Raw genomic sequence first — 20,140 nt, 5'->3', positions numbered from 1 at the left:
CTTTGAACTACGTGTTGGTTTTTTTTTTTCCAGTGTCATACTATTTTGATTGCTGTAGCTTTGTAATATAGTTTGAAACTAGGACGTATGATGCTTTAACCTTACTCTTAAGATTGCCTTGGCTATTTGGGGTCTTCTGTGGTTCCATTCAAATTTTAGGGTGTTCTGCATCTATGAAAAATGCCATTGGAATTTTGATAGGGATTGTAGTGAGTCTGTAGATTGCTTTAGTATGGATATTTTAACAATATTAATTCTTCCAATCAGTGAACACTTAATATCTTTTTGTTTATTTGTGTCTCCTTCAATTTCTTTCATCAATGTCTTAGAGTTTTCAGTGTATAGGTCTTTCTCCTCCTTGGTTAAATTTATTTCTAGGTATTTTATTCTTTTTGATGCAATTATAAATGAGATTGTTTTCTCAATTTCTCTTTATGATGGTTTGTTATTAGTGTGTAGAAAAGTAACTAATTTTTATAAATTGATTTTGTATTCCGCAACTTTACTGAATTCATTGATTAGTTCTAACAGATTTTTGGTTTTCTATATATAACTTATATAGTCTCTCTATATTATATATTCTTTATATAATTTATTTTATTATTATTAAAGAAATGTTTTAAAAACATACCCTGTAGGCAGAATTCTAAGGTAGTTCCGTGCCCACCACCTGCTAATGTTATGGCCATGATCAGGTTTCATTATATGGCAAAGGTGAGGAGGTTTTTCAAATGTAGTTAAAGTCCCTAATGAATTGACCTTAAGTTAATGAAAAGAGAGATTTACTAGAAGGGGCATGACCTAATCAGGCAAGCTCAAAGCAAAAAGAAACTCCAAGCAATAGACCTCTCTCTTGCTGGCCCCAGTGAAGACAACAGTCATGCGGGAACTGCCTAAGGAGAGCAGCAGCCCACAGGAGCACAGACCTCAGTCCTACAACTGCAAGGAACTGAATTTATCCACAACCTGAAAGAGGTAGGAAGCACACCCTTCCCAAGCTGAGCCACTAGATGGGAGCCCCGCCCAGGTGATAATTTACCGTTGCCTTGTCAGACCCTGCGCGGGGGCATTCCTGGGCTCATAGCCCATGGAAACGATGAGATAATAAATGTGTGTAATTTTAAGCCACTGAGCTTGTGGTGGTTTGTTATTCAGTGATAGAAGACAGATCAACACACAGAAGTAGAGAGAATACTACACTGAAGTGCTACGCAGACTGTAATCCATGGACCCTGGTGTCCACTCTGTTTCTGATTCATGGGAAGTTAAGTACAGAAGTTGAGAGTAAACACTGAGAAACTTCCATAGCAGTACGACATTGCCATGACCTCAAAGTGTGTATCACTGGACTCATCTCAAGGAGCAGGATATAGACCAGTTTGGATTTGTTAAGCTTACGTGATGAATTATGTACGGTGTGACCTGTGTACCAGACACACATTACAACATGCATAATTTTAAGTTTAGTTTGGCAACTAAAATCTGAAAGTGTACAAAAATAGGAGAAATGTAAGCATGTGTTGTTATAACTTTTAAAAAATCTAGTTTGTTTTTAATTTACCAAATTATTAGTTCAACTAGGGAAATAATAATCCAGTGGCTTATTTTTTATTTTTATTTATTTATTTTTAAGTAAGCTCTAGGCCCAACATGGGGCTTAAACTCACGACCCCGAGATCAAGAGTCACATTCTCTACTGACTGAGCCAACCAGGCACCCCTCCAGTGATTTATTTTTAACCCTGTTATTCTGTTTTATTTATTTTTAAGTAAGCTCTAGGCCCAACATGGGGCTTAAACTCACGACCCCGAGATCAAGAGTCACACTCTCTACTGACTGAGCCAACCAGGCACCCCTCCAGTGATTTATTTTTAACCCTGTTATTTTTTTTTTTAAGATTTTATTTATTTATTTGACAGAGACAGAGACAGCCAGCGAGAGAGGGAACACAAGCAGGGGGAATGGGAGAGGAAGAAGCAGGCTCATAGCAGAGGAGCCTGATGTGGGGCTCGATCCCATAACGCCGGGATCATGCCCTGAGCCGAAGGCAGATGCTTAACCGCTGTGCCCACCCAGGCGCCCCTTAACCCTGTAATTTTGATCCTATGTTTCAACAACCATAGATTCACATAGTCAGGAACTGCCAAGTAATACAGAAAGCCAGCCATAGAGCAAGTAAACCAGTGAACGATTTGTCATTGTAAATTAAGGAAGGCCAGGTTTGTTAACGTGGCTGTTCTAGTCTATCTGCAACCTGAACACGATGGTGGCATGAACGGTTCTTTTTAACTTCATTTTCCATTAATACAACTAGCTCTGAATGATTATATAAAACTATGAAAGAATACATTATCAACAAATGTAGCTTGGAACTAAAGTTTTGTGTAGGAGGCTGTGTTCTGCTAGCACGGCTGAAGGCACGGGAGAATGTTCTGGAGCAATCATCTGGATTAAGGAGCTCGTGAACCAACGCATTGCTTCCTTCATTGACAAAGTCTTGCTACCAAAAAAAACAAAACCCAAAACCAAAACCAAAAACTCAGGTGAACTAAATAGGGTACTTAGTGATTAATGAAGAACCTGTGAATTACATAAAGGCAAACGCATTAAATTAAAGATCATCCAGCTTTTATGTGATAGATGGAAGTGGAGCCTAATTTCTTACTGTGTGCTGAGGTACAATGTTTGTTTTGGGGAGAATTCTGTCAGAATGAAATGCAGAACAAATTCATGGTGTTTCTGTGAGGTAAGGAATCAGTTTGATTCAGTGTTTAAAAATGTGACTTGGACAACCAGACTTGCTGATTTGTGTGATAGCTTAGATATATTTAATGACCTTGAAACTTCCTTAAAAATAACAAAGGAGGGGCGCCTGGGTGGCTCAGTTGGTTAAGTGTCTGCGTTCAGCTCAGGTCATGATCTCAGGGTCCTGGGATTGAGCCCCATATCAGGCTCTCCGCTCAGCAGGGAGTCTGCTTGTCCCCCTCACTCTCCCTCTGTGCGCGCTCTCTCTAGCTCCAATAAATAAATAAAATCTAAAAAAAAAATAACAAAGGAATGCAACAAAAGATCAAAAGGTAAAAATAAAAGTTAGACTTCCTATAGATTTTTAGGACATATTTCAACAACAATCAGAAATGTGGATGGTAGCCTACTTGTACATCTATGAATTTGAATTTTATTTTCCATCAAAAGATAATGCACATGTAAGGAAACTATGGCTCTGGAATCTATTTTTTTAAATCAAAAGATGTGGGTAATTTAAATTGAACTACAACTTTACAGGACACATTGATGGCACTGGCTACTGATCAAAGACAGAGGGTGAATTCTTAAAATACAGCATTATTTGTTTCATTTTTGGTAGAAGTTAAAAGGATAGCCTGAGCTTGCTGAAATTACTGTAAACTCTCTCTGCCTTTCCAGTCAACACACCTCTGTGAGGCTGACTTCTCTCCTGGACGTGTCATGACAACAAAACAGAAAAGTTTAGATGGACATTATCCCCTGTGAGTAGTATTGTCAGCAGTCCAAAGTAGGTTAGATAAATTAACAAACAGGAAGTAGGCTCACTTGTCACATTAAAAACTTTAAATATTGACATACATGACTTTTGTTCAAACTGTGTGCAGAGACATTTAGTATGGGGAATCTCTATCTTGCTCATAACTCTCTGAGCTATGATTGGGGAACTGGAAAAAGTTATGAATGTTAAATAGCAATTCTCCAAATTCATCACTTAGATACACACATTCAATGGAAAACACATATAGTCTAAAGCATTCTTTTCTCTTTCCATATGGTATGTTTGTTCTGATTACATTTATTGAAATATAATTTTATGTGTGTTGAACCCAATGAAAAATTTTAATTTCTATATTGAATATCTTTTTTAAAAATCATTTAGCTGTTTTGGCAATGAACCTTTTTTTTTAAGATTTTATTTATTTATTCATTTGACAGAGATAGAGACAGCCAGCGAGAGAGGGAACACAAGCCAAGGGAGTGGGAGAGGAAGAAGCAGGCTCATAGCGGAAGAGCCTGATGTGGGGCTCGATCCTATAACGCCAGGATCACTCCCTGAGCCAAAGGCAGATGCTTAACCGCTATGCCACCCAGGCGCCCCTTGGCAATGAACTTTTATTGTACTTTATTAAAGTGTTGGTCTACAATAAATTAGAAATTTTTTAAAAAAGGAAACCAGTCCTCTGGATGAGATGCTACATGGGTATAAAAGTGCAGGGGCCAACAGCTACACCTACAAAGACCTACCCACCTTTCAGCATTCTTGTCTCAGCTGTTCTCCCACTCGTATATTTTGCAGGAGTATTTTAAAGCAAATCCAAATAATATATAATTTTATGTGCAAATACTTTAGTATATATCTCTAAAAGTAATAACTTAAAAATTCTAACCACAATATTATCATATTCAACCAAATAAGTAATTTCTAATAATATCTAATATCTGGCTTATGTTCACTTTTCCCTGATTATCTCAAAAATGTATTTTTGCAGTTGTTTTGTTCAAATCAGAATGAAAATAAGGGCCACACACCATATTTGGTTATGACATCTCAGGTCTCCTTTGATCTAATGACACCGTCCTCTTTCTTTTTTTAAACTAGATGTTTATTGAAAAACCTGAGTTATTCGTGTAGTAGGATTTCTAACATTTCTGGATTTGACTTATTGCTTCCTGGGATTGTTATTCTATCCTTGATAGTTCCTTCTCCTGGGAGTTAGTCGGGAGATTAGATTCAGATCTTAGTTTCCTTTTTCCAAAACGACTTCCTTGCTGGTGCTCTGTGCGTCTTACTGCATCACCCCAACAGCACACGAAGTGTGGTTGCCCACTTTTGGAGATGCTAACTAACATTGATCAGTGGGTTTAATTTTTCACCCTTATCCATTCATTATAATATCCTCCATTGACTTTTAGTGAATGGTTTGCAGTCATTAATTATTATTTTTTTTTAAAGATTTTATTTATTTATTTGACAGAGAGAGACAGCCAGCGAGAGAGGGAACACAAGCAGGGGGAGTGGGAGAGGAGGAAGCAGGCTCCCAGCGGAGGAGCCTGATGTGGGGCTCGATCCCATAACGCCGGGATCACGCCCTGAGCCGAAGGCAGACGCCCAACCCTGTGCCACCCAGGTGCCCCTGCAGTCATTAATTATTACTACCTGGATCTGTTTTTCATTAGGAATTCACAAAATGGTGATTTTCCAATTATCTCATTGCTTCTTCATTTATTAGCTTGAATGGCTTTCTAGAGAAACATACCTTCTTTATTTGATTATCTTGAAATATAGTCTGTAGAGGAAAGCAGGATAAATGCTCAGTTCTTTCCTTTCTTTTATCGATTTTCAGAATAAGAAATTTGTGCCTCAGCAACTTCCCAAGATGATCAATTAATTTGGGTTTTTTTTTGAATATCAGTATGAACTCATCGATTTTTGTATAGTTGATGTGTTTCAAAACGTTGTTATCATTATTCAAATGGTCTCTTCGTTGGGCAATGGGAGTCCCTTCAAGCTGGCTCTTGGGTCGCTTGTCATCACTCTGGTAGTAGTTGAGAGCTCCTTGTTTTCAGGCATGACAAGGTGTGCCAGGCTTATATTATATACTTTTGGCCCCACATCTGGAATCAGCCATTTCTCTAAGGAATCTGGGTTCCTTTAGTGGGAGTTAGCCTTTAGCGGTCACAGTCTGTGTTCTGCATTTCTAATTTCTTTAAATTCTTTTTCTCAGGGACTGAAAGAACTCAGCAGGGACTGAATACATTGGAGTTTGGGGCTAAAGCCATGGCTTCATTTTGATAACCTAGTGTATGTGTCATCCTCAGGGGGCCAATGGGGAGGGGACCTGGGTCTCCTGACCCAGTGTCAGAAAATGTCACTTGTACCACCCCCTGAAACATCTGATTTCATGCATGCATTCGTTAATTTATTCCTTCCTTCATTCACTCAACAAATACTTAATGAATACCTATTACATCTATTGTTTTAGGCCCCAGGGGGTAGCAATGAACAAATGGTACAGTCCCCGCTACCATGGAGATGACTTTCCAGGGAGGGGAAGAAGACAACAGACACGCATGTGATAGGGTGTGGGAGGTGCTTTTCTATTCAGGGTAGTCAGATCAATGTTGGAACAGAGATCTGGAGGAAGTGAGGAAGGATGCCAGGCGGAAGTCTGGGGGAAAGTGCTGGGGCAGAGGGAATGGTCGGTATAAGAGCCCCGAGTCAGGAGTGTGCTCGCTGATTCCTAATACTGTAGACACGGACAAATTCTTGGCTATCCAAGGTCTCAACGTTTCTTATCAGTTGCAAAATATTTTTTTCACAGTAAAATTTTGAAGTTTACAGCTGGTCTTTCAAAAATAATCTTTTATATGGCGACTGTTATGTCATCACTCATGAGGTCTTACAAAATATACCATCTTCTCCCCACCCCATGCTCGTATTCTTAAAAATAACTTTTCTAATTCCATAGGTGTTTATTGCATAGGTGTTTATTGCAGAACACATGGAAAGCACAAAAAAAAATAACACAGAACAAAATAAAATAAAAACAAAACAGAAACCATCTGTTGTCCCCTCTACTCAGAATCAACCTCTGTAACATGGCGTTTGGTGTCCTTCCATTCTTTTACAAAAATGCTGTCCAGCTGTGAGTTCTACATTCTGCCTCCCTACTTTCAGACCTGGGCTTCAGCAGCTGTAGAGATTTCTAGCTTTTATCTGCTCAATACTTCCTTGTCAGAACCAGAGTTCCTTGCTGAGCTCCAGCTTACACCTGCTGGCTCGAATTGTCCCTTCAGACCCAGGGGATGCTCTGGACCCCATCCTTCCTTGTCTCCAGGGGACATGCTGCTGAGTCCTGCCATTTCCACGTCACCAACCAGTTCTTGCTTCTTGGTCGGTTAGAAGTGACAAGGAGAATGTTTCCTCCCCCTCATTTCTCCTTCCTACCGAGAGAGATCATGGTGGAGGGGTATGAGGGACAGAGGAGAGGAGGCAAGCAATATTTCAAAGGTAACAGTGGAGTCAGAATGTAATCAATTCTTCTTAAAAGGGAAGAATTTATTTTGGGGTAAAATGGAATTTTCATTTGCTGGGTTTGCTTTCATTACCCGAGGCCATGTGTAGTGTTATCACAGAGGACCTGTTCATGTGGTGAGTTTCATCAACAGTGACCTGACACTTGTCTAAGGGAAATATTCCTAACAAATCTAGACACGGGTGTGAGGGGGAAGTCCACCCAAATGAGAACAAACAGATCCCAGGTGTTCGGATTTCAATCAGTCTTTCTTGGGAAAACAGTTCAGTTCAACCTACAACAACAGGTACCTTGATACTAACAAAAGAGTATTTTTGAGGCACAGAATAGCACGGTGGTTAGAAGGGGGATTCTGGGACCAGAATATCCAGATTGAACCCCGCCTTTGCTGCTTCTTAGCAGTGTGATCTCGGGAAAGACAGTAGGTAACCTGTACTTTTGTCTCTGTGTCTGTAAAATGGGGATGATACTAATCCAAGTACCGGCCTCTGGGGGGGTCCCAGGGCACCTTGTGACTTAGCCCATGAACGGCACTTCCCACAGCGCGGATGTTCCGTAGGTGCCCAGCCCATGCTGGCTGTGTTGACTGACTGGAGTGCCTCACAGGATCAACCTTCATCTTCAGAACGACCCAGTTAGATGCATATAAGCATCATCCCCATTTTAAGCTGGGGCAGACAGCTTAACAACTAGGCCGAGATCTCACACACTGGAAAGGGGCACAGCAGCATTCAGACGCCGACTGTCTGGGCTCGGAGCCCAAGCTTCACTGTAATGTCTGATATAATGACCCACTGTTTCATTTACCCAGCGTTCCCTCCAGACCCATGGGGTCTGTTTCTCTTGAATGCTTTCTCTTCCTCAAATATTGATATGAATATGGTTCTGAGTTTAAAATGAGGCTCCTTTCTGCCTCCTCAGTCCTCGAGCTGTGGCCCCTTGTCCTGGGCTGTCCCCACTTCTCCAACCGCACAGACTTTTGACCTTCATAACGAACTCCCCAGACCCTTCCTGCCTTTGCTTCCTTGCAGGGAGCTGCCAGCAAGACTTTAGTTACAAAATGTGTCCCTCTGCAGATGGCTGTCCTCATGGTCTGCTGGCTATCTCTTGACATTTGCCCTTTCTCCCTTGTTGTGTTCCTTTTTTAGAAAAGACTCATTCCCAAGGCTGGTTAGTTCATGCTTTATTTGTATCTGTAAGAGATGGCCCCTTTCACAGAGTTCACACCCCAGGTGCCCGTGAGCATGACTCAGAGGACCACACAGGGACAGAGAGGTGGCAAAGCCTGGCCACAAAGGAAGGAGGGGCATGACTTGACATCGGGTTCATTTTGGAGGAATTTATTCAGAGGCTGCTTTGGGGCAGGGCTGGGAATACATGAGGAAGAAGCTCCCAGCCCGGTCTTGTAGTCTAGCCATGGGGGGCAGACACATAGCAGGGTATGATGCAGGTGCTACGTGGAGGGTGTGTGGAAGTCAGGGAAGGCTTCCTGGAGGAAGAGACCCTGAGCTGAGTCAGACCCAGGTTTGCCCTGAACGTCATCACTCCCTAACTGTGTAACATCTAGCCTCTTTGGCTTTCTTCATCACTGGCTAAACGGAGCTGCGGGGACAACGAAATGTGCGCCATATGTGGCACCCCAGGGTTGTCCTATAAATCACATCAGGCGGTGCTAGTGTTCATATTGTGCCCGCCGTTAATGACAGGGTTGCTTTCTAATGACATACCCTCCTCATGTTATATTCAGAGATTACATTCACTCCCAGTAGCAAATCCCAGCCTACATACAAATACAGCTCTTTAAAAATGTGATTATAAAGAGAGGAACAAGCTTTTTAAAAAGAGGCTCTAAATTGATTTCGTCTCAGACCATTTTGTGCAGCTCTGGCCCCGGCTGGTCTCTCACTTTCTTCTCAATGAGTGTGCCATGAACCCCATTAAACATTTGGGGATTTGCAGAACCCGAGCCAGACCTTCCATCCCCAGTGCTGGCTTGCTTCATGGGTGATAGCCACAGAGACATTCCCTGCGCCTTTAACACATTACCAGGGATGTGTAATTATGACAGTGGTGGAACATCCTTGGCTCCCTGGGCTCACATCCTAGTGATGATTCTTTTATAATATTGCCATTATTTCTCCACAGAGTACAACTGAGCAAAGCCAAGTTACTGAGACATAAATGGTGTAAGCATGTCATTGCATTAAATGGACATTTTCCCTCCCGTGGCCTTTAATAATTTATACCTTAAAGAAGACAAGTAGCGGTCCAGCTAGCTAATTAAAAATACTGAATCTCACAGATGAGAAGCATGGTTCTTATTAAAGTGTCCATTTGCTACCTTGACAGTTTCTAAGAAGCAAATATTTCTACTGCTCCAGATAGAAAGAAACAAAGTTACGCAGCCATGGGAATCCACTTTGGAAAACAAATGAATCCAGGAGACTCCCCCGTGATGACATAGCCCTCGGTGGGAAATCAGGTGATGAAGTGGAGTGCCAGCAGAAACAATGTGGCTTTCATGAAATAAGGGAACTGGAACCTTCTTAATTCCAATATCAGCCTCTGGTCCACATATTTCCATCGTTTCGCAAGGAGGGCATTTATTGGACGTAAGTACCGGGCATCCCCTCATGGAGGGCAGGGCCTCATTGAGGCGTGGTTCTCTGGCAAGGCGGGCCCAGGGGAAAGCTCTAAGGGCCGCCCTCACACGTGCTGTGGGCTCACCTGCCTCTGATCCCTCCCCAGAGTCCTCTTACTGATAGTCAAGGGACAAAACAATTGTGTCAAAAAGGCATAAGCCCCAAATGGAAAGGGACTAGGCCAAGAAAGCCCAGCTAGCTAATTAAGAGAAAGAAGGCCACAAACTTCGGAAAAGCAGGTCTTGGCGCGGGTCCCTGGTCTAGCACACTCTTGAAACTGAGAAGCCTGCAGGCCCCGAGTGCCAAAGGCTGGCCCCCTGGCTTCAGGGACAGAGACCGCAGGTGCAGTCAGGACCCTGCTAGCTGGGAGCTGGCCTGGCACCCACCACCAGGCCACTATATTCTCCTGTTGACAGAAGCAATTGTGCAGCAAACTTGCGTCAAACAAGGCTGCTCTGTGATGAGACAGATGAAGCTAGCAACAGGACAGTCCCTGACCACCCCTGAGCCATGACAGCAACCGGAACACTGCCCCCACCTGAAGACCAGAAACCACCCCCCTTCCTGACGAAGGCAAATGACTTCTTTACTGATGAGGCTTCTTTACTGATGACAGCCTTAGCCCGCTTTCTGCCCTGCGGCTCCTACATGAAATGCGAGTATTCCTCGTTGCCACACTGCCTGCACTCCAGAGGGAAATGCTCCCTCCCTGAGCTCTAACCCAAATCACCTCACTCAAGTCCAGATCAGACCCTAAGTCCTTCCTAACCCTCGCTGAGACACCCACATTTCTCCAGGTCTGGCCTCTCTCAGTGCTGAAAGACCGTAAACCTGATTTTGACCAGGTGTGCTCCCGGTGATGTCTGATGGACACGGACAGGCCCCGGAGCCCACCGGCTGCCCCACCCCAATGCAGGCAGTGAAGGGAGGCAGGGTGCCCCAGAGAGATTGGACCCCGGGGGACTGAGGCCGCCGGAGCGCTGGGCCCTGCTGAGGAAGGGGTGTATTCTCCAAAACAGGGACATGAGATGACTGATGGCATCACAGTTAGACCCCCAGTCCCCTCCCCTGCCAGGCTCTCAGGAAAGACAAAGCAAAGAGGAACTGTGACTGTCACGGGAAGCAGAGACAACGGCAAGAGACTAAGAGACAGGAGATTGTCTCCAGCTGAAGCATATTCTTTAACAAATACAAGAGCAAAATAAGTTGGAAGGGAAATTATACATTAAAAGAGATCTCTGAGTTTTATCAACCAATAGCCAAGGGTGGACCTTACTTGGATTCTAATTTAAACACACCACGAAAATAAAACCATTTAGGCAACAACCAGGGAAAGATGATTATTGATTGCACCTTTGATGCTATGAGGAAATTGTCAAGAATTTTTAAATGTGATTCTTGGGATTATATTTACATAAAAGATTCCTTATCTTTCAGAGGTACTATGAGACTGTGCACAGGTGAAATGTTTTGAATTCTGGAATTTGCTTCAAAATAGTCCTCTGGGGGGTGGGGTAAAGATGAAGCAGGACTGGCACAAAGGGAGATGTATGGAGGCTTATCATTCAATTAGCTCTACCGTTGTATATGTTTGAAAGTTTCCACAATAGGAAGTGAACAAAAACAAGAAAAACAAGACAAAAACCAACCGAAACTCCTAAAGGCTAACTTTCTTCCTTTTTCTTTTCCTTTTTTTTTTTTTTTAAAGATTTTATTTTAAAATAATGTCTACATCCCACTTGGGGCTTGAACTCACAATTCCAAGATCAAGAGTCACGTGCTCTACTGACTGAGCCAGCCAGGTGCTCCAGGCTATCTTTCTTTAACCTCACAAAAGTGCCTCCGTTTATCCAGACCCACCCTAGACCTCAAGCCAGGAAGATGTGAAGAGGAGTCCATCCTCAAAGCCTGCAGACACAGAAAACAAGGTGTTAGGATGCTCTGAAAATGGCATAAACCTTATCAAGGAGATTAAGCAGGGAGGTAAGAGGACAGCCCCAAGCACTGTTGTACATTGCTGTCTCTCCTCCTCCCCACTTCTCTGCCCCCACTCTTCAGTGAGCCTGTGGTTTCTGCAGACAAGGCCCCTTTCATAATCCAGAAGCCACCTTGCTAAGCAGCTTGGCTGGGGTTTCTGGAGGTTACCCGAGGTCAGATTTGGCCCTGGGTGGGAACAGGGAGGTGGCTTGCCTTTGATGCAAGGAAAGGGATGGAAATGCTCTCCACTGATGGGATAACAAGTAGAAGAGAGGCCTGGGAAGGGGAGGATAACTCCATCCATGGCACCTGAATTGTTGGCAGAATGAAGGGTGGGGTGGGACTGGACTCCTGGAGGCAAGGAGCTAGAGCTCAGGGTTTTCCTAGCTAGGTGTCCAGCACCTAGGACAGCTCTCTGTACCACCATTGGATCCTTGTAGGCATGCATGAGAAGTAAGCAAACTACAGCACGCTGTGAAGAAAACCAAGTGCTGGGATGATGCCTAAGGGGGGGGGCGGGGGAGGCAGAGGGAAGATATCTCCATAAAGGAAGTGGGGAGACCAGGGAGGAGGGATTTAAGCTGAGTCCTGAAGAATGAAAGCTGGGGAAGAGCATTTCAGATGGGAAGATCAGCGTGTACATAAACCCCAGCCATGAGAGGTGTGCTGTGGTGAGGGCAGAGGAGGACAGGGTCACTGGGGCCTTGGGAGAGCACCTGATGAATCTGGAGCGTGGAAAGGACCCAGACACAGGGCCTTCTAGGCCAGGGTAGAGCTGCTGGTTTAATTCTGGGTTCTATGGGAACAATTGGAAGGTTTAAGCCATGGAGTAATATGATTTGATTTACATTTTCAGAAAAATCACTCTGGCTACTGTGTAAAGAATAAACCATGGGGAGTAGAGGACACAGGGGGCAGCTGGAGACCAGGTGTCTGGATAAGAGGTGATGGGGGCTGTTTGGGTAGAGAGGATGCATTGGAGTTGGTGAGAAATGGCTGGACTTCAGTGACCATTGGAGACGCAGCCAACCACGTGTGGTGATACATTTCATGTGGACAGAGGAAACCCCTGACTTCTGGCTGGAAGGATGGTCTTGTAAATCACAGAGATGAGGAAAACAGAACAGGTTTTGAAGGAAAAATTATGAGTTCAGAGTTGGATGTATTGTGTTTGAAAGTTGACTGGAGATGTGGAGTGGAGATGTGAGGGAGGAGGAGCCCAGAGGTGGTGTTTGAGCTGGCAGCTGTCACAGCACGGGGTGGGGGGGGCTGGTGATTAAAATCTAGAGAAGTTAGGAGACACAGAGAGACGAAGTGGCCCTAGGGAGGCAGGCACAGGAGACCGAGCAGAGGGGAGAGTGCCCGAGGAGGCAGGGCACTGACCTGGCCCTCAGTGCCTTCTCCAGGGCCTCTCAGTCTTGCTGGCAAGACCCTCTGCTCTTCAGCCAGGCTGCAGGGGCCCTGAGGCTGGAACACACCATTTCTACTACAGTCTCCTCACTTGGGCTCTGCTCCTCCTGCCTATGATGCCCTCCCTAATCTTCTAGGCTTTTCTCAATTCTGACCATCCCTTTAATCTCAGCTCACTCTGCCTTGATGTCACCCTGGGGCCCAGCCTGCCTCTCACTTGCTCATTTTCCAGGCAGGCGTCCATGGTGCCCCCCAAACCTCAGAGAATGCTAAGCAAGCTCTCCCGGTGCTCTGCTAAAGGCCCTCTCTGTACTTGACGTGAAGGGGAACCCATCCATCCCAACTTTTAGGACTTCTATGCCCTAGATGAGGGTGTGGGTGAGAGTCACAGGACTCTCGGACAAGTCCTGCATCATGGGCTTGCATCCCACCCTGGAACATGGTAGTGATATGGGGCCTCTTCTCTAACTGCCATTCAACATCACATTTATCATCCTTTGTTTCAAGGGGAAAAGGACTGGGAGGTGGTGGTGCCTTCATGTGGGCCCTGGAGCAGGGGCAGGATTTAGAAAGGGAGGGAGGAGGAGAGGAGGCCATGAGGTAGAAAGGTCTGGCAATTGACATCTGGGACCATTTCAGTGATTCTCTTTTGACAAAAAGAATGCTTTGTCTCAGTCGTATCAGAATGGGCAAGCATTCCTTTTTTAACCAACTAAGCTACACAGAGGTGTCCTTCATGTTCCCTCCCTTGAAGCCGCTCATCGTAAGCGCCGTGACTGGACTTCAGGGTAGGCTGGGTTCCTGAGAGCCAGAGAGGAGAGTTGTCGAGGGTTGGGGCCGGTAGCAGGGAGCCAATGTGGGTCCTGGAGGAGGGGAGGGGCCTACAAGAGCCCCGCGAGATGAAGACCTGAGAAGGGGCTGGAGGCTGAGAAATCAGTGAGGTGCTGCTCTGTCATCCGGGTGGGAGGAGGCGGGAGGCCATGACCTTGGGATGTCCTCCGGATCAGAGCACCCGCTGAGCCTGAGGCGCCCACCTGTCTCCCAGGAGAGGTGGGTCCAAGGCTGAAGGAGAGGAGTGGGTAGAGATCCCTGTGCGGAGTTCCCTCGGAGGCCAGAGAGTGAGGGAGTGTGCAGGGAAGAGGACAGACCCCCTTAGCAGTCTCATTCTGCTGCTTTTGTTTGCTACTTGGGGCTACATCCAGAGAAGTCACATAGGCCTTTGGCACTGGCCAAGCCACCCCGGGCGTGCTGAGAGCCGCCGTTCTAGGAGGAGGCCGCCTGGCGCTGTCCGGCCCAGGGCTGACAAACAAGACAGAAAGAAGGCCCACGGTTGCTCAGGGCTGGGCCAGCGGCTCTCAGTGCTGGGCTGGTATGCGGTTAGCAACTGCCTCTTTCATAAAAAGGGGGACTGGTTTGTAAATGCTCCCACTGGGGCCAATTTTAAGCCACCAGCATAACCTTCCTGAATACCACATCGTCCTTCCACCGTGGTGTGAATGAGCGCAAGGACATAAATAGTAATAAAACCGTAACGAAGTAATGAGTTTTGAGTATATTTTACCTTCGTGTTTAATATATTTTGTTTACTTCGAAGTTGATTTAATTTAATTTTTAATAATGATTGTTGAGGAACTGGTTTGCAAATTTGCTAAAAACATCATCCTCAGCTCTTGAGAGGTCGTACAAGCCAGACAGAGCAAGCTACCGCTGATGCCGAGGACAGGTGTGGCCTCGGCATGGGGGGCCCTTCCTGGCCCAGCTCCTCTGTAGGACGCTGCCGCTTGCCAAGGTCAGGTGGTGGGAGAGCGACCGGCTGACTTCTAAGAAGAGCTCAGACCTGGGACAGCTGGACCAGCCGACAAGGTGAGCACTTTTTCTTTAATGCAGGTCCAGGGACTGTCTGATTTTTAACCAAAAAAGAACAAAAGACAGATTTAAAACTTGGGTTTGCAAGTGTCATTTGAGCAGTAATGGCTACGATAAGACAATGTATCAGTGTTAAAATTAAAGTGAAAATTAAGCACACGCCACCCTATTAGTCAGCATTTTAAGGCTGTATTATTGTGAAGTTCAGAAAAAGAGTTAAAGAATCTATTTACATGCAAATGTGCCATAAACCCGGCTAACAGCAATGCATCGCCAAAATGCTCTCAGCCCTTCTCTCAACACACTCTGCTCATAATAGCATCAGGGTTTTTTTCAACTTGGGGAATAATATCTCTGAGAAATCCTGTGTTGGTGGAGTGCAGCTGTGTGATTACCTGGGGGGGGAGGTTTGGGGGTGGTGTTGCTGGGGTTCCCACTGGGGCGGAATCGGCACTTGTGCCCCCCGCCCCCCCGTGTCCTCCCGGGACCCGCTGACCTGGAGTTGTGCTCACAGACCAGGGCACTGCGTGGTGCCCCCACTCACGGACTGAACGACACACGCCTCCAAAGGAGGCAAGCACAGCACCTGACTTGGATGACGTGAACTGCCGTGTGGACCGCTAACCCTTCCGCCCCGTGCAGGAGGGAGGCGGGAGGGGACAGACCCTCGCTGAGCCTCCGAAAGTGGCCAGTGCCAGCCTCACCCTCACAGCGGCCCTGCCAAGGAGGCCTCACTGCCCTGACTTGACCGAGGCTGGGACGAGGGGGCACGGGTGGTGGGTGGTCGTGTGTGTTCAGCTTCGGCTGGAGGATGGCCCCAGCCCCCGCCCCGCATGTGGAAGGGACCAGGCATCAGGCAGTTAGCGCAGAGCTGGGTGATGAGCCCGGCTTCTTGCTGGGTGAAGCCATCGGCTGCTCAGGGGCAGCAGGGCCTCCACTCCCGTCAAGGCCCAGGCCCACTCTGGGAGCAGCCAGGGCCCCCGACGTGTATCCAGAGGCCCATGGCTACCCTTGGCCCTATCCCCTCAACTGAGAGGACACTGTGGACTTGAAAGCCCCTCGAACTCAGAACAATGTAAAAGCTACCTTGTTCAAAGCCCACCCGGCACAGCTCACCTCATCTCCAGCACTGAACTGTGGGCACCTCAAGGAAGGACCACGGTCCTGGCACCGAGACCAGCGCCTGGCCCATGAGTGCAAGCATTAAGAACGTGTCAACTGCTTGGAAACTGCTACACAGGTATGTAACATATAGAGAGGGAGAGGGTCTAGATCTTGTAATTTTCATATAAAGTTAGCATTTCTGTAGCTTTTTTACTTTGGTTTTTTTGGAGTCATTCACCATTTGGCTTGACGGACACCACGCTACAGTGGGTCCTCTCCTTACCCCTCCCTCCCCCTCAGAGGACCCCCTCCCCACAGGACCCATGAGGGGGTGCCCCACCTTGGGAAGATGGAATGCAGGGTTGTGAAAACCTCCACTTCTGTCCTTTCTGTGTTTGGGGACACTGTGGGGGTGGGCACCATTTGGGTCTAGGATTGCTTTCTGCCCGGGAGAAGAGGCGAGAGCCAGGGCCGAAGAGGGGGCTGAACGTGGTGCCCAGGGCTTAGAGTATGTTGGTTCAGACAGGACGGCATCCGTGTTGTTCCCCTCCTGGGAATCCAGCCAGGCAGGGATGGCCTGCAGACGACAGACTGCGGATGACGGGAGCCCCCACCTGTGGGAGCAGGAGGGGAATAGCACCTTACAAGGAAGCATGAGACAAGCTGTCACCGGGGAGAGCCCACCATGTACCAGACGCATGCAACTATTTTATGTAATCTCGCCTCCAACTACCTCTGTTTGCAGACGACGTAATCACGAATGGACAAAATCTTCAGGAATGCACTAAAAACAAAAACGAATTGGGTTGCCTGGGTGGCTCAGTCCATTAAGCGTCTGCCTTCTGCTCGGGTCATGATCCCAAGACCCTGGGATGGACTGCCACATCAGGCTGCTTGCTCAGCAGAGAGCCTGCTTCTCCCTCTGCCTGCCTCTTGCCCCGCTTGTGTGTGCTCTCTCTCTCTCTGACAAATAAATAAGATCTTTTTCAAAAAATGAAAACTAATGAGGTCAGCAGAATTACAGAATGTAAGATCAATACACCAAAAAATATAAAGTGTACATACAAGATACAAAAAAAATCGTACTTGTATACACTTGCAGTAAATAATCCAAAAATAAAATTAAAAAAATAATTACATTTATAATAGCATCAAAAAATAAAACAGTAATAAATTTAAAGAAGTATAAGCCTTGAACATCGAAAACTATAAGACATTATTGAAAGAAATTAAAACCTTAATAAAGAAGACAATTTTTTAAAAAATATTTTATTGATTTATTTGAGAGAGAGAGAGAGAGAGCCCTAGCAGGGCAAGGGGCAGAGGGGGGAGGGAGAGGGAGAGAGAATCTGAAGCAGACTCCCCACTGAGCATAGAGCCCATGCAGGGCTCAATCTCACAACCACAAAATCGTGACCTGAGCCGAAACCAAGTTGGACCCTTAACTGACTGAGCCACCCAGGCGCCCCAAAGACTTAATATTTTTTAGATGGCAATTCTCCCTAACTGCCCTACAGATTCAGTACAATCTCTGTACAATCCCAAGTGCCTTTTTGGTTGAAATCGATAAGCTGATCTTGAAATTCATATGAAATGGCAGGGACCAGCAATAACCCAAACAAAGAACAAAGTGGGGGACTTGTGCATTTCAAATTTACTACAAGGCTACGGTATCAAGAAAGTGTGGCATAAGAATAGACATACAGACCAAAGAGAGAGAACTGAGAGTCCAAATATAAACTTATTCATGTTTATTGTCCATAGATTTCCAACACGGGTGCCAAGACAATTTAATGAGGAGAGAACAGTCTTTTTAGCAACTGGATATTCACACACAAAGGTCCCTTCCTCAAACCATACATATGTCAAAATTAACTCAAACGGATCCTAGACCTAAATGTTCGAGCTCAAATGATAAGACTCTCGGAAAGCTCTCTTTTCCTGCCTGGCTGCTTGAAGCTTGGCCACCATCCTCAGTGACACAGTAACTCCCCAGACCAGGAAGTTCATGACCAACCGGCTACTTCAGTATAAACAGATGGTCATTGGTGTTCTTCACCCCAGAAAGGCAACTACCTAAGACAGATTTTCAGGAAAAACCAGCCAAAATGTACAAGACCACACCAGATGTCATCTTTGTGTTTGGATTCAGAACCATTTTGGGGGTGGCAAGACGACTGGCTTTGGCATGATTTATGATTCCTTGGATTATGCAAAGAAAAATGAACCCAAACATAGACTTGCAAGATATGGTCTGTATGAGAAGAAAAAGACCTCAAGAAAACAGTGAAAGGAACGCAGGAAGGGAACGAAGAAAGTCAGGGGGCCTGCGAATGCCGTGTTGGTGCTGGCAACAAGTGAGCTGGAGACGGACGACAGAAGGTGTAAAGATTCTACAGTGACTTTATCTGTGGTGACTGCAGATTTTTCATGACAGGGTTAAAAACCAGGAACTTTTGGGGCTCAGTTGGTTAAGCGTCTGACTCTTGGTTTCAGCTCAGGTCAGGATCTCAAGGTCATGAGATTGAGCCCCATGTCTGGCTTAGCACTCAGCAGAGTGGGCTTGTCCCTCTCCACTCCCCCACCCCTCCTCCTTCCTTCCCCTACTCATGCTCTCTGTCTCTCTAAAATAAATAAAATCTTAAAAAAAATAAATCCACCAAACAAAAACTAAGCTTTTATGTGGGGAAAAAAAAAACTCTTAGAAAAAAATATAGATATAAACATTTATGACCTTGGATTAGAACAAGCATTCTTAGTACACCAAATCACAAGCAACAGAAGGAAAAAAGATAAAACAAACTTCATCAAAATTGAAAAGTTTTGTTCTTCAAAGATACCACCAAGAAGGGAAAAAGACAACTTACAGAAGAGAAGAAAATATTTACAAATCCTATATCAGATAAGGAACTTGTATCTAATATATAAGGAACACTTACAATTCAGTAATAAAAAGACAACCTAATTTTAAAAAAGGCAAAGGATCTGAAATAGACACTTCTCCAAAGAACATTAGCGATGGCCGATAAACAGATGAAAAGAGGCCCTAACGTCGTTAGCCATCAGGGAACTGCAAATTTAAATCACAATGAGACGTTACTTCACATTCACTAGGATGACTAGAATTTTTTAAAAGACAGGAAATAGTAAATGTTGTAAGGAACCCCTCATACTGTTGGTGGGAGTCTAAATGGTACAGCTACTTTGGAAAAGTCTGGAAGTTCCTCAAAAAGATAAACACACAGTTACCATATGACGGGGCAATTTCACTCCTGATATACCCGAGAGAAATGAAAACATATGTCCACATAAACACGTACCAATGTTTGTAGGTATATTATTCATAATAGCCAAAACGTGGAAATAACCCAAATGCCTATCAAGTAATCAGTCAAATGTGCTATATCCTTATGATGGAATATTATTTGACCATAAAAGGAACTGAAGGACTTACACATGCTACAACATGGGTGAACCTTGATTATGGTAAGAGAAAGAAACCAGTCACAAAGACTACATGTTTTATGATTCCAAATTCATACAAAATGTCCAGAATAGGGAAATCCATAGAGACAGAAAGTAAATGAATGGAGCCCGAGGGCTGAAGGTTTGGGGAGGTAATGAGGAGTGATTGCTAATGGGTACAGGCTTTCTTTTTTGGGTGATGAGAATGTTTTAAAATTGAGTTAACTATTTTATGATGGGTGAGTTTTGGTATATTGTGGGTTTTGGACAATTTGGTCCATTTCATGTAGTTTGCCAAATTCATTTGCACAGAGATGTTACTATTGCTTTAATGTCTATGAGATCTGTAGTTATATTTCCCTTTTCGTTCCTGATTTGGTCATTTCTGTCTTCTTTCTTTTTCTGTTTGTTAGCCTGACTAGAGAAAAATCAATTTTATTGGTCTTTCAAAGAACCACTTCTTGGTTGCATTGATTTTCTGTTTTTCTGTTTCCAATTTTATTAATGATTTCTCTTCATTATTTCCTTCCTCCTACTTACTTTGGGTTTATTTTGCCCCCTCGCCCCACCCAGTTTCTTACTCTGAAGCTTGGATGGTTGCTTTGAGACATT

The 20,140-nt window shown here is 45.0% G+C and overlaps 1 long non-coding RNA gene across 1 annotated transcript in view; it reads left to right on the top strand.

Moving 5' to 3' along the window:
• Nucleotides 1-11,694, top strand: part of LOC117796106 — a 115,435-nt gene extending 103,741 nt beyond the window's left edge. Inside the window, exons 3-4 of the long non-coding RNA XR_004620472.1 lie at nt 9,414-9,676; nt 11,415-11,694. This is a non-coding gene — a long non-coding RNA (uncharacterized LOC117796106). The remainder of the gene's footprint in view (nt 1-9,413; nt 9,677-11,414) is intronic.
• Nucleotides 11,695-20,140: the final 8,446 nt, after the last annotated feature.

The sequence above is a fragment of the Ailuropoda melanoleuca genome, chromosome 14 (assembly GCF_002007445.2).
Source record: "Ailuropoda melanoleuca isolate Jingjing chromosome 14, ASM200744v2, whole genome shotgun sequence".
In the NCBI taxonomy this organism is placed as follows: domain Eukaryota; kingdom Metazoa; phylum Chordata; class Mammalia; order Carnivora; family Ursidae; genus Ailuropoda; species Ailuropoda melanoleuca.
This window is presented reverse-complemented; position numbering and strand designations above follow the sequence as displayed.